Raw genomic sequence first — 13,212 nt, 5'->3', positions numbered from 1 at the left:
TACTTATGATAACTTGATTACATTTCATACACATAAGAATACGGAAATATTTAGGGTGTATATCAATGAGACAATAACCAAGAAAAGTAATAAATCCAAAAGACATCTTGAGGTCAACACATGATCATCAATAGACAAATGTCTGTAAAATATGACAAGCTCTTAATTACCTTGATTCAAGAAAACTGATAAAAAAATATAACAGAGACTGTTAAAGACCTGCCATCAACACCAAAGTTCTTAATGGATAAAATGTAAGAAATATTTAAAGGCAACCTCTGACCAGATTGCAGTTTCCAATAAGATTATTTATCTAAAACATGTTGTTTATGATCCTTTAAATTTATTGCTCTGTTTTAATTTTAGGGGCTAGTGATTAAGTCAGTTTAACTAAAATAACTTATGAATGGTTAATAATATATAGTATACAGCTGCAACAACATTTGAACATTTCATTTCATTACAGTGGAGATTGTAAAGCATTACAGAAATTCTTCTCTTTGTTTTGGATCATCAACTTTTTAAGTATTTGCATATTTTACATGGAAAAAAAGTTTAAAGAATTTTCAACGATATAGGCTTTTGATGACATAGGGCTGCTTTAAGGCTCATTCAATAACTGATATATTTATTCACTTTATTTGCTATCGATCAGATTTCATGTTTCAATTTTACTGCAAGCAGACAAATTATATAGCCATGTGTTAATAGTTTATGAATATATGAATAGACTTGATAATAGGAAGAGTATTCCATGCTATTGTGTACACAAGATCAGAAAATACGATGCTTTTAAATTATCCATTATACACAGAAATTGGATGTATTTATGAATTAAAGGAGATATGGGGTACCTGTCAATGAGACTGTAATAAACAGTCAATGATTAGTTAATAATGTGCTAAAAGAGATAACAGGAATCCCCAAAACTACAATAAAATAAACCACATTAACCTCCAATACCTTTGTCCAAAATTAACAGTTGGTACTTTGTGTCTTTTGTATTTATGTTTTTGTGCTTCTAGCTGATGAGACGAGAAGTTTTCAAATAACTTTTACAAAGTGTTTTTTATACTTCCTTTTACGGGGACGTATCATGGTATACCGTTGTCCGTCTGCCCGTCAGTCTGTCCGTCTGTCTGTCAGTCCGTTGTCAACATGTCCGACAATAATTCAAAAACGCTTTCACCAATTTGCAAGAAACTTTGGTGAATTGTTTATATCTATTTATGTAAGCTCCCTTTCGATTTTTAAAAATTTTAGATTTTAAGTTTCTGAGGTATTGGATTTTATTCATAAAAAAGGGGGATTTTCCAGTTTTCGGACAATAACTTAAAAGTGCTTTGAGCAGTTTTCATGAAACTTTGGTGACTGGTGTTTATCTATAAAAATGACCTCCCTTTAGATTTTTATTAATTTCTGATATGACATTGAGAAGTTATGAATTTTATACTTAAAAAAAGCGACGGGCGTATCATGCGCTCATGGCGCATCTTTTTATTAAGTTGTGCTGTTACACCATTGTCCCAGATTAGGGGAAAGGTTGAGTTCCCACAAAAATGTTCAACTACCGCCACATATATGTGCCTGTCTATAACATTGATTGAAAAAAAAATTAAACATCACAAAATAAATATTGCTATACAGTTTTGAACACTTATTGTCCTACATTCTGTCAATACAATGTACTTGTATTTTGACACAAGGTCATGCTTTTCTCAGCCAGCTGTGTATGACGTTTTTACACGAAATCCTTTGGAAGCAAACTGATAGTAATTCGACATATTTTGTAATTTGAATAAGGAGATGTGTAAAGAACAAGACATTGATAATTTGTGTAGTTCCCGCGAGTTTGCAGCAAAAACGCATGCAGGAGACAGACTAATTTGCATGTAAATGTTTGCTGTCTACACTATCATTAGCATGGTAAAATGTTTGCGGCAATCATGCAACACATTTACAGCAAACATGCAGCAAATATAGATTCTATCTAAAATTATTCTAGAACCTTTCTGCAAGCTTGATGCAAGATAGAGGCAGATGCTACCAAATGGATACTAAATCCCAGAAGTCGTAGAAAAAAAATTGTTTACAAAGATTGAATGATATAAGATTATATACTCAGGCTGCTAAAAAAACCCCATCACATTGAAATTCTTTTTCTCATTTTCGCCAAAACACAGATAACATGTAATCGGAGACTAATGAAGACAACGATGTAATGTACAAATATAGATATATGGCGACGTGGTATGATTGACAATAAAACATCTATCCACCAAAAATATATTCAAAAACAAGTATGTAAATACATGTCACTACAAGTCACCGTACGACCGACCTTCAACAGCGAAAAAAACTCATACTAACTAGAAAGCTAAATTACGAAACTATTCTAAAGAAACAGTTAACCGAATGATCTTATCTTAGCAAAAAAAAAAATGCTATGAAAAATAAAGAAAGGTTATCCATCAATTTGTCCAGTAAATAATTTCCTGGTTATCATATATCCTTGGCATGATTTACTAGTTTCGGGTCTTTTCATTTCTTTCAATGACAATTGTCCAAAAAAACTCTTGTTACCAGATAACTTCCCTGTAAAGAGAAAGGTATCTGGACCAAGTGTATTCGTTGTTAGTTGTCTTTGTGTGTGTTGATGAATGGTGTGGTCTGTTGTCATCGTATATTATATTTTAAAGAAATTTTAAATATAGAAAACAGTCCCTGGAATTCTATAATCTGAATATAAATTTCAGTTGTGTGTTTTTTTCATGTCAATTAAAGCTAAAGCAAGCTAACATTTTAAAAGTAACCGAGATTGGAGTTAAAGTTGTTAACCAACATTCAGATGGAATATGAATATTTGATGTTAAATTTCTCCATGTTGAGATATTTGATAAATACTAAATTGTCATCATGAAAATTATCACAGTTTTGGAATGGAACAATGAAATAATTGTCAGTCTAGTACCAAACATGTTTGTGCTCTCTCTCTATCTTTTAGTTGGAATATGCGGAAACGTTCTTTTTTTATTGGTGTACGCATTTCTGATGAAAAACTCGTAGGATAAAAGATACTTCATACCAATTTTAGCTGCTTGTGATTTGATAGCTACTTTGTATCTTGGATCGGCGGCAATATACAATTCGATACACCAAGTCACATACTCAAACTCTGTATTATGTAAAATATCATCGTTCTTTTATGTCTTGGCCACCTACATTCCGATATGTGTATTACTTATTATAGCATTTCAACGATACTTTAAAATATGCATGAATCTGAATCATTCTAAGACACTTTTCTTTAATAGAGTGTCATTAGTGTTGGCAAATTTGTGTTCAGTTTTGGTTGCAATACCATTACCATTTGTTTCCGAATTAATTCCCGTTCACAGTTCTAAATACAGAATTATAGGATTGCGATGTGAATGGTCACGTAAAGATGATAGTTTTGCAAGAAACGTATACTTTATTGTGGTTGGTTTGTTTGCTGTTGTCACAGTAACAACATGTATTGTTTTATATTCAAGAATTGCATATACAGTCTTTGACCGTTTAAAAAAAAGAAAACATCAGAATAGTAAAAAAGGAAAAGATGCCGACGTAGAGGGAAAAAGTATAGAACATAACATTGCCGATAATTACAAAGAAAATCAAGAAGATTCAACTGTGAACGATTTTCCGATGAACTCGCATAAATCTAAGAGCGATAAAAATACCACAAAGCAATTATTTCTAAACAAACTGAATCTGCAAAGCGACGAAGAAAAAACCGTGGCATTACGTATAAAATGGCTATCATGTTTTTTGTTATTACCTTGGTATTTTTTGTTTGTTATACACCGAAAATAATAATGATAATTATTTCTGGAATCGACAAAGATTTTGTGGAAAAACTTTCCACTTTACAAAGATCGGTTATGTTATTTGTTTATGATATGCAGATCATTAATAACATTGTGAATCCTTTTATCTATGCTTTCATGGACACAAGGTTTCGTAAAGACACCATGATAATGTAAAACCGTGTGTTTAAATGTTACTAATATTGTACGGAGGATCTTATTCATTTCCGATCTACATCAAACTGATGTATGTCTTGGGACTCTACCGAAAAGGAAGCAAAATTTTGAGCGCATGTCAGGTTTTTTTTCCGTGCAAGTCGTGCACTGCGTGTGGTTCCTTAACATGAGGGATTTGTTGATCGTCCTGTGACTGCAGGGGAGGAATCAGACGGGGGCGTACCAGGTAAAGGCATTATTTAAAATATTAAAAATGGGATATCAAATCCTTATTATTACAGTGGTGTTTTTTTATATTGAACCCATTAATTAAGATATGATCCATGTTTACTTATTGAGTGATTCCTATTCTAAATGGTTTTGAATTTAACTCTAAGTTAGATATTTGAATATTGTCCTAATTGATACTAACATTGAATTTGGTGTTTATAAATTTAAACAAAGCTAAAGATGTATTGCTATACAGATATGAACACTTATTGTCCTTCATCCTGTCCATACAAGGTACTATTTTTTTCACATAAGGTCATACTTTTCTCAGACTGTTTATGATGTCTATATATCTAAATACTTTGATTGATACTTTTGTCTGAGAAACATGATTTTTTCATTAGTTGTATTTGGCTTAAAAATAGCTTTCAGTAACTGCAAGTACTCCCAATTCAGTACTTTGTGTCTTTTGTCTTTTGTGAGTTTTTTTTAACTATGTGCTGATCTGATCAGTCAAGCCTTTTCACATTTACTGTTAGTTTATTCTAATGATTTGCTGTTACACTACTGTCCCAGGTCAGATTAGGGTTGAACGCTCACAAACATGGTTAACTCCGCCACATTCTGTATGAGCTTAACGTTAAGTCCGTGGTTGTAGTTGGTTGCCGTCTGTCATATTTGTTTTTCGTTTTCTCTTTTGAATTGTTACACATTTTGTTATAGCGCATTCTTTTATAGCTTATATACATTATAAATACAGCCATTCAAGGAAACAAAAAAAAAAACAACAAAAAACAAAACCACATCTGAAACGATTCATGATCGAAATTGTTTATAACAACAGTCAATGTGTTTCTTTCATTGTTAAAAATACATAGGTTATTTTAAGAGGAACCACGCATACTGCTGAAACATGCTTTAATTAACATGGAAAATTTGATATAAAGGATAAAAAGTGAATTTTTTTACTGTCATAAGATATTTTCCTAAATGAATCACAAAACAACCTTACATTGATAGGAGGCAGATAGTAGCCCTTAGTGGATGGTATTTTGTAACAAATTAGTTTGGTGGTCATCCATAGTTCCTAACACATTTTTACCTAGTTCATGTTCTCATTTAGAATTATATCCAAGAAAATGTAGGCACTATTCTAGTATTATGACTGTTCGCTGTATTAATCATAATGGCGAACTTGTAGTAGCAATGTACTTTATAGAGCAATGCCCCTGTGATTTGGATTTTAATGTTTAGATATAGTATTGAACTCTTTTCATTGATTAATACTTCCAAGCTGTTATTTTTTGTCTTGCCAGTGACGAATGCTGCATATTACACCAGAATACTTTCTATGAAAAGCTCCATATTTTTATAGTGTGAGCGCGCAGGAAAACTTTATACCTGGTATACATATGCCTTCTGTATGTCAATTGTCCTTGACCTCATTTCGTGGTTCAATGATCACTTGATAAAGCTATAGTTTTTATAGCTTTCCATCTATTATGAGTAATAGAAAAATATATTTGTTATATGCATTTATTGCAAGGTATGCATATCCGTTAGACAAGTTTCGTCTGACCTTAACCTCATTTTCATCTGGGACCTCGGTGGTCGAGTGGTCTAAGTAGTTAATCAAGGGAAAAAAGTAATTCAACAACTGTGTCACTAGCCTGCCAACACTGAGGTTGTGAGTTCGAACCCCGCACGTGACAGGTGCATTCGACTCAAATCTTTGTTGCCTAGGATTATCAGTTTTCCTACCGAAGGTCTGTGGTTATCTCCGGGCACTCCGGCTTCATCCACCAATAAAAACTGGCCACTAAGAAATAGCCATTGTGTTGAAAGTGGCATTATGTTATTTTCTAAGATACTTTAAGTAAAAGGTCTAATGTATTTAAAGGATAAAACGATTGCTAGGTGTACATGTCTGTGTGACAGAGTTCGTTTGAATTTTGCCTCATTGGCATGGATAATTTGTCATTATTTAGGTTTTTTGTATCTGTTTTTCTGATACTATAAGAATATAAAAGAAAAAATCATAGACCTCCCTTAAACAACCATATATTGAAAAACATCGTATGACACACGACAACTACTTACAAGGTTCCTGACCAAGGACAGGCACATGATAATGGGACGGTCAGGTTTTTATGTCTCATTCCACCAATCAGCCATGTGACCTATTGCCATCACTTGACTTCTGTCGTCGTCGTAAACTTTTTCAAAAATGTTCTCCTCAGAAACCAAGTGTACTGGGCCCATTTTAACCAAATTTGAAGGCAACAATTTTTCTAATTTTTTCAATTTATCTCGTTTCGGTCTCCGAATGTAGCCACAGTATTGTGCACCCGGTAAGACAATACATTTTTTGAAGGTCATTATCAGTTCCATATTAATTACCGCTGAGACTACTACGTCAGATAATCGTTATATTGAAGAAACAACTGGAAATTATAATGTCTTACAGTTGATATTTAATTATATCCACATTCTGTATGTATTTGTCTAAAGTCAGGAGCCTATAATTCAGTTGTTGTCATTTGTTGATCTATATGATAATTGTTTTTCGTTGATCGTTTTATACATAAATCTGACTGTTTGAATTGTTTTACATTTGTCATTCCGGGACCTTTTATAGCTAACTATGCGGTATAAGTTTTGTTCATTGTTGAAGGCCGTATGGTGACCCTATAATTGCTAACTTCTGCGTCATTAGGTCCCTGATGGAGAGTTCCTCGTTGGCAATTATACTAAATCTTCTTATTTTTATATACCAAGGAATGTATACTAGTAAAGAGTAAAAGGTACATCGTGATTATTCACTTCCTTGTACACCTGAAAGATATCTGGATCTTAAATAAATATGCACGGAATTGATTGCTAGACACTTACTGAGGGTTACAATGATATAAGATTATACTAGCAGTCAGTCTGCTAAAAAAAACCATCACAGTGAAATCTGTTTCATCAAAAGCGCAGATAGCATGTAGTCTGAGCCTGATCTGAGACTACAGGTGTGGTGTACTTATATAGAACTTTAAAATGAAGACGTAGTATGATGGACAATAGAACACCTATCCACCAAAGATATATAAAAAACCTAAGATGCAAACATCTACAAGTCACCGTACTACCTTAAACAGCGAGAAAATCAATACTGAATAGAAAGCTAATATATTCGTCACGAGATAACAAAACAGAAAACATTTCAAATAGATCAGTGTAACTAATGACCTGAACTTAGCTATGAAAATGCTTTGGGAAATAAGGAAATGTTATCAGTAAAATTTTCTGGTATTACTTTCCTGATGTTAATAATTATATACTTTGTCAATTTTAACTCTACTAAACTAAAATATTCCCACGTAATCTCAATATCACGTGCAATTATATACATGTACATTTATAAAGTACCCGTATTGATAGTATTTCCTAGTATCGTTATTACAGTAATTTCCCACAAGACTTTTTGCTAGTTTCGGATCTTTTCATTTTTTCAATAACAAAAAAGTAAAAAAGAAAAAAATACCGAACTCCAAGGAAAATTCTAAAATGAAAGTCCATTAACAAATGGCAAATCAAAAGCACAAACACATCAAACGAATGGAAAACAACTGTCATATTTCTGACTTGGTAGAGGCATTTCCTTATGTAGAAAATGGTGGATTAAGACTGGTTTTATAGCTAGCTAAACCTCTCTCTTGTATGACAGTGGCATAAAATTCCATAACACTGATAACATTGTGTGAGCTACACAAACAGACATAATAGATAAAAATGTCAAAGATTGGGGTACAGCAGTCTACATTGTGTTATAATCTTAATCACTATGAAAACAAACAACTATGCCAACAAAGAAAAACAGAATGGCATGTTAAAACTCTATAGACAAAGAACATAAGCAAAAATGAAAAACAAGAATACAAAAAATTACCATAGCACAATAACACAATGTCGGTATGTATAAGTACCGAGCCACGCCAAAAGGATATTACCAAAAATGGACTAAACAGTAAAGGTTAAAAATATACAAATACAAATAAAAAGAACAATATTAGAGGTAATTAAGATGATAAACAACGTCAGTACCCAGAATATATACTTCAAGACCATCATGTATTGAAGTTGATACGGAATATTTATCAACAAGGTCTTGGTATCTTCCGATGAATTTTTTTTTTTTAGAAAAAGGACGAGACGTTCTTTGACATAACCCAGGTTCATCAACATTCTGCTCAGACACTGGTGGCGTTTTAAAAAGTCTGAGTAGCAGCTGCAAGCTCTTGAATACCGAATGAGTTAGGAAATGTATATCCCATATGCAGGTGAATTCGTGGTTCGATCGTGGTTCGAATTTATCCACGAAATCCAAAATTGGTATCCCACGAATAATAATGAATCCACAGTATTTACTTCAGTAGTCGATTTCATTCGTTCTTCCTCGCAACTCTGTGGGAACAGTTTTTGTGTAAGGAGCACACCAACTAAGACCTTGTAGTGTAAACATGCACGAGCGTAACGTGTTGACTGAGATATGTAAAAGCCATACATTATTTTTAACTCCCATCCGTATTTTTTACTGTCAACTATATAAATGGCCTCAACGCATACAAGAACAATACAAAATATCTCTTCACAAATGTGTTGTCAAAATTATAAAAATGTACTCTTTCAATAAATATTCTTGCAATAAATTCATAGTCACTTTTAAAATTTTCTATAGAATAAATTGAAAAAGAATCAGACTTTCATACACTCAATTGAATTTTGAATGTTTCAATGTCTTAAATTGTCATTCTTACCTATTTATTTGATGGCGCCCTTATAACCCTATAATGAATCCTTATTTTTAAATCCACAAAGATTACATAGCAAATAAATATTAAGGGTTTTTATTTAAGTTTGCTTTGTGGTTCCAAAGTGAGGAACTAATTATAAAACATGGGTAAGCAAACTAAATACCTAGAAGATGTTTTAAAAAATAGACTATAGTTGATGAGATAACTCCTCATGTAACAAGATTTATCTCTCCTGTGATTTAAACACATTGAGATTGAGATTGAATTGTCTCCCTTTGATAACAGCCAGTACTAAAGCACAATTATTTTTTTGGGGATTTTTTATTGATTAACAATAGTTAAATAAAAGAAAAAGGATAATACTTTCAATTTCGAGGTCACAAAAGCTTTTTTACCTGTTATTCTAATTTTACATTAAAAACCCAAATTTAGATGAAAAGGCTACATACAATCGAGAAATGGGAAGTTGATTATTGGAGCACCCCAGATCACATTCGGTTTTTTGGTGAGGTTTGTGTTGGTCAGTCTTTAGTTTTCTATGTTGTGTTTTGTATACTGTTGTTTGTCTTTTTCTTTTTTTTTTGTCATGTCGTTGTCAGTTTATTTTTGACCTATGAGTTTGAATGTCCCTTTGGTACTTTTCGCCTCTCCTTTACGTAAATCATTACGTTTGTCATACATTCTAGTTTGAAGTCGTTCATTTGCGTATATAGCAAGCAAAAGGTCAAGAAATGGAGCAGACCTTCTACTTTCGGTAGTATCCTTAGTCTCAAGTTCACTGGGATAAATGAAATGAAAGCATTTATAACTGAAATGAGGGTTATTGAGTGACAGATAGATAAATCTGAAATGGACATTAATTAGCTTTTCAAGATGCTTTTTCGTCTTTGAGAATGTTATGTATGAATATTGCTTCATATTAGTCCAAAAAAAAGTCGCCCAGTAGTGGTGCACAATAAGTACCCATCGGAATACCGACTGCTTGCTGAAATATCAATCCAACAAACTCAACAAATATGATGTCGAACAGAAAAAGTCAAGCATTTCGATGATATCATCTTCGGTATATTTGTTGTTGGAATCAGCGTGGTTCTTCACAAAGTAAGACCTAAAACAATGAATTTGTATATACTTTTCCCATTTTTGTAGAAAAAAGCTGTGTTTAATGAGGCAATGTAGTCAATCTTTCAATTAAGCATGGGGAATAGTAGCAAAAGCGTAGAAAAAACAAATTTTTAGATATTACTGACAATTTATAGCGATTGTGATTGAAGATTTAAAGCAGATCTGAAGAATTTTTCAGCCAATATAAATAAGAAGATGTGGTTGAGTGCCAATGAGACAACTCTCATTCCAAGTCACAATGTTTAAAAAGTGAACAATTATAGGTAAAAGTACGGCCTTCAACACGGAGCCTTGGCTCACACCGAACAGCAAGCTATAACGGGCCCCAAAAATGATTGGTTAAAACAATTCAAACAGGAAAACCAACGGTCTAATATATATAAAAAAACGAGAAACGAGAAACACCTAGAAACCACACCAACAAAAGACAACCACTGAACAACAGGCTCCTGACTTAGGACAGGTGCATACAAATGCCGCGGGTTTAAACGTTTTAACCGGCGCCAACCTTCACCCTAACCTGAGACAGTAGTGTTATATTACAACATAAAAAAGCACACTATACATTTCAATTGAAATGGCTTAACTCGATCAAAAAGACATTTAAACAAAAACAAGTAAACATACCCTGAACGAATAAGTTTGATCTATGACACAATATAAATACAATATTAAAACGTAAGTGCCTATATAACATAGACGTTACAGGTGGTAATAAAAAAGATCTAGGAAGAGTGTCAATAAGACAACTCTTACCTGGGACAAAATGGCGTTAAATAAAACAACGTACACAGGTGAATTTGAATATAATAATTTTGTTGTTAGGAGTACGGAAGTAAACATTTTTTACAAAATCAATAAATGTGTTGTTCAGAGTACGACATGTACGAGTACAGAAGTGAAAATTTATCGTTACTAAAAGGTGGTACATATTAAAAATAGTGAGACGAGATATAACACAAACTAAGTAAACATTGAATTACAGAAATGCATTATAAATTGTGTCAACAGGTCAAATTAACACGAAAGTACGATTTGATAGTACTCAGAGTTACTGAAAGCTAGTAAAAAGCCAAAAACAATTAACAATAAAAAATCATGCATCAGAGACTAACATCAATTAAAATACATCTCAGGGATTGAGTGTTTTTACGCCATGGACAGTCAAAGAAGACATGACTTGTGCAATGCCAAAATAAAAGTATCAACAGGCAGTAGGAACGTTAGATTTAACCTTATTATATTTAGGTATAATGTTATATATAGATAAAGCAATCTCTAAATAGAAAATTAACGTGGATGTGTATTTATAGATCTCAAAAACAATTCGAAAAGAATACAAATTTAGTTATGTTTTAATTTGTTGATGACAAAATCGATGTTAGTGCCAATGTAAACAATATTCAAAGATCTTATTACAACATTAATAAGATAACCTTTACTAAAGTTTGTTTGAAGGGTCGATGAGTTTACACGGAACACATAGTGATTTCCACGCTTTTAGTACAATATTACCGTAAAATTTAGGATGTGAAATACCGTTTTTAATAAGCTTTCTACAAGTACAGTCAAATTTGCTTATCAAATCTTTGTATCTATGAAAGAATTTAGTAAATGTTTTAAGTAATTTATGGTAACGAAATCCCTGACTTACTAATTTACCAGTGATGCATTGATTACGTTCGCTACAATCTATGACATCACTACAATCGCGGGCATAACGAACGAGTTGGGATATATAAATATCGTATGACGGAGCCAAAGGAACATCGCCGTCCAGCTATCTGGACCATGTGTATTCTTTGTTCTAATGCAATTATTTTGTATCAATGGTTTTGATTGGATGACAATAAGCGTAAAAATTCTCTATCTCCCTGTCGGTAACTAAGGAAGCCGACATTTTGAATTCTGGAATGTATTGACATGTAATTTCTCCAATAATAAGCCAAAAACTCACATTTTGCACCTTGAATTCTTCTTTTTATCAAATTTTATTACATTTTGAGGCGGACAAGAAGCCAGAAAACGCCCGGTGTTTACGTTTGACGCCGGAAGCATACCTGTGACATCACCTAGTTTAGGCGCCAAAGAAGATATAACCATTTCGCAGAATTTTCGTTTGATGAAAATTTTGCTATGAAATAATGACTTAAATTGAATGATTTGTTTATTTTGCATTAGAATAGAGATAACTGTATTGTATTTTAAGCTTTGCGGACGTCCATCTCCGCTACGCGTCGCCAGATAAACTCAATTTGCGACAGTAAAACTACCGATAGACCTCCGCAAAGCTTCAAATACAATACAATTATCTCTTAATTATTTGTCTTTGTGTGTATGTCGTTGTTTTATGTATTGGTGGATGGTGTGGTCTGTTGTCAATGTAGATTATATTTGGTCATTCTAGTTATATCTTTTTTGTAATCTCACAAGAATTTATATTACTAAAATATACGCCCTTTAGTATCGTTAAAAACTTATGGTAAGTCATTCTGTTAAACAATCTTTTAAGTTACTATGGGCAGTGTAACGTTTTCTTTCAAGGTCATTGACAAGTTTATTTTGTTGGAATTTATTAAGAGACAACATTTGGAAAATCAGTGGATAAGTTAAGTATATGTGGTTTATATTTCTTCACTGGGAAGGAAAATATCACATCTTAAAGAATTATTTAAACATAGGAACAATTCCTTGAAGTCTAGAATATGATTATAATATTCAGTTGCGTTTTCTTTCATGTCAAATTTATAAGGACATTTTTTTTTCAATTGGTGAGGAAATACAGGTGGGTTTGCTATTCATTAGTTAATTGAGATATTCTTTAAAGCTAAAGCAAGCCTGCAGTTTACAAGAAACCGAGCTTGGGGTTAGCATATATCCAGATGGAATATATTAAATATTTGATACCACCAATGTTTGTTAAATGTCTTGTGAAGCGATATTGAGATATTATTAAATACAAGGATATCATCATGAAAAATATGACAGTTTTGGAATGGAACAATGAAATAATTGTCAGTTTGATACCAAACATTATTGTGCTCTCTGTTTAT

This window comes from Mytilus californianus, unplaced genomic scaffold (assembly GCF_021869535.1).
Source record: "Mytilus californianus isolate M0D057914Y unplaced genomic scaffold, xbMytCali1.0.p SCAF_11, whole genome shotgun sequence".
NCBI lineage: Eukaryota > Metazoa > Mollusca > Bivalvia > Mytilida > Mytilidae > Mytilus > Mytilus californianus.
Note: the sequence above shows the minus strand (reverse complement) of the source record.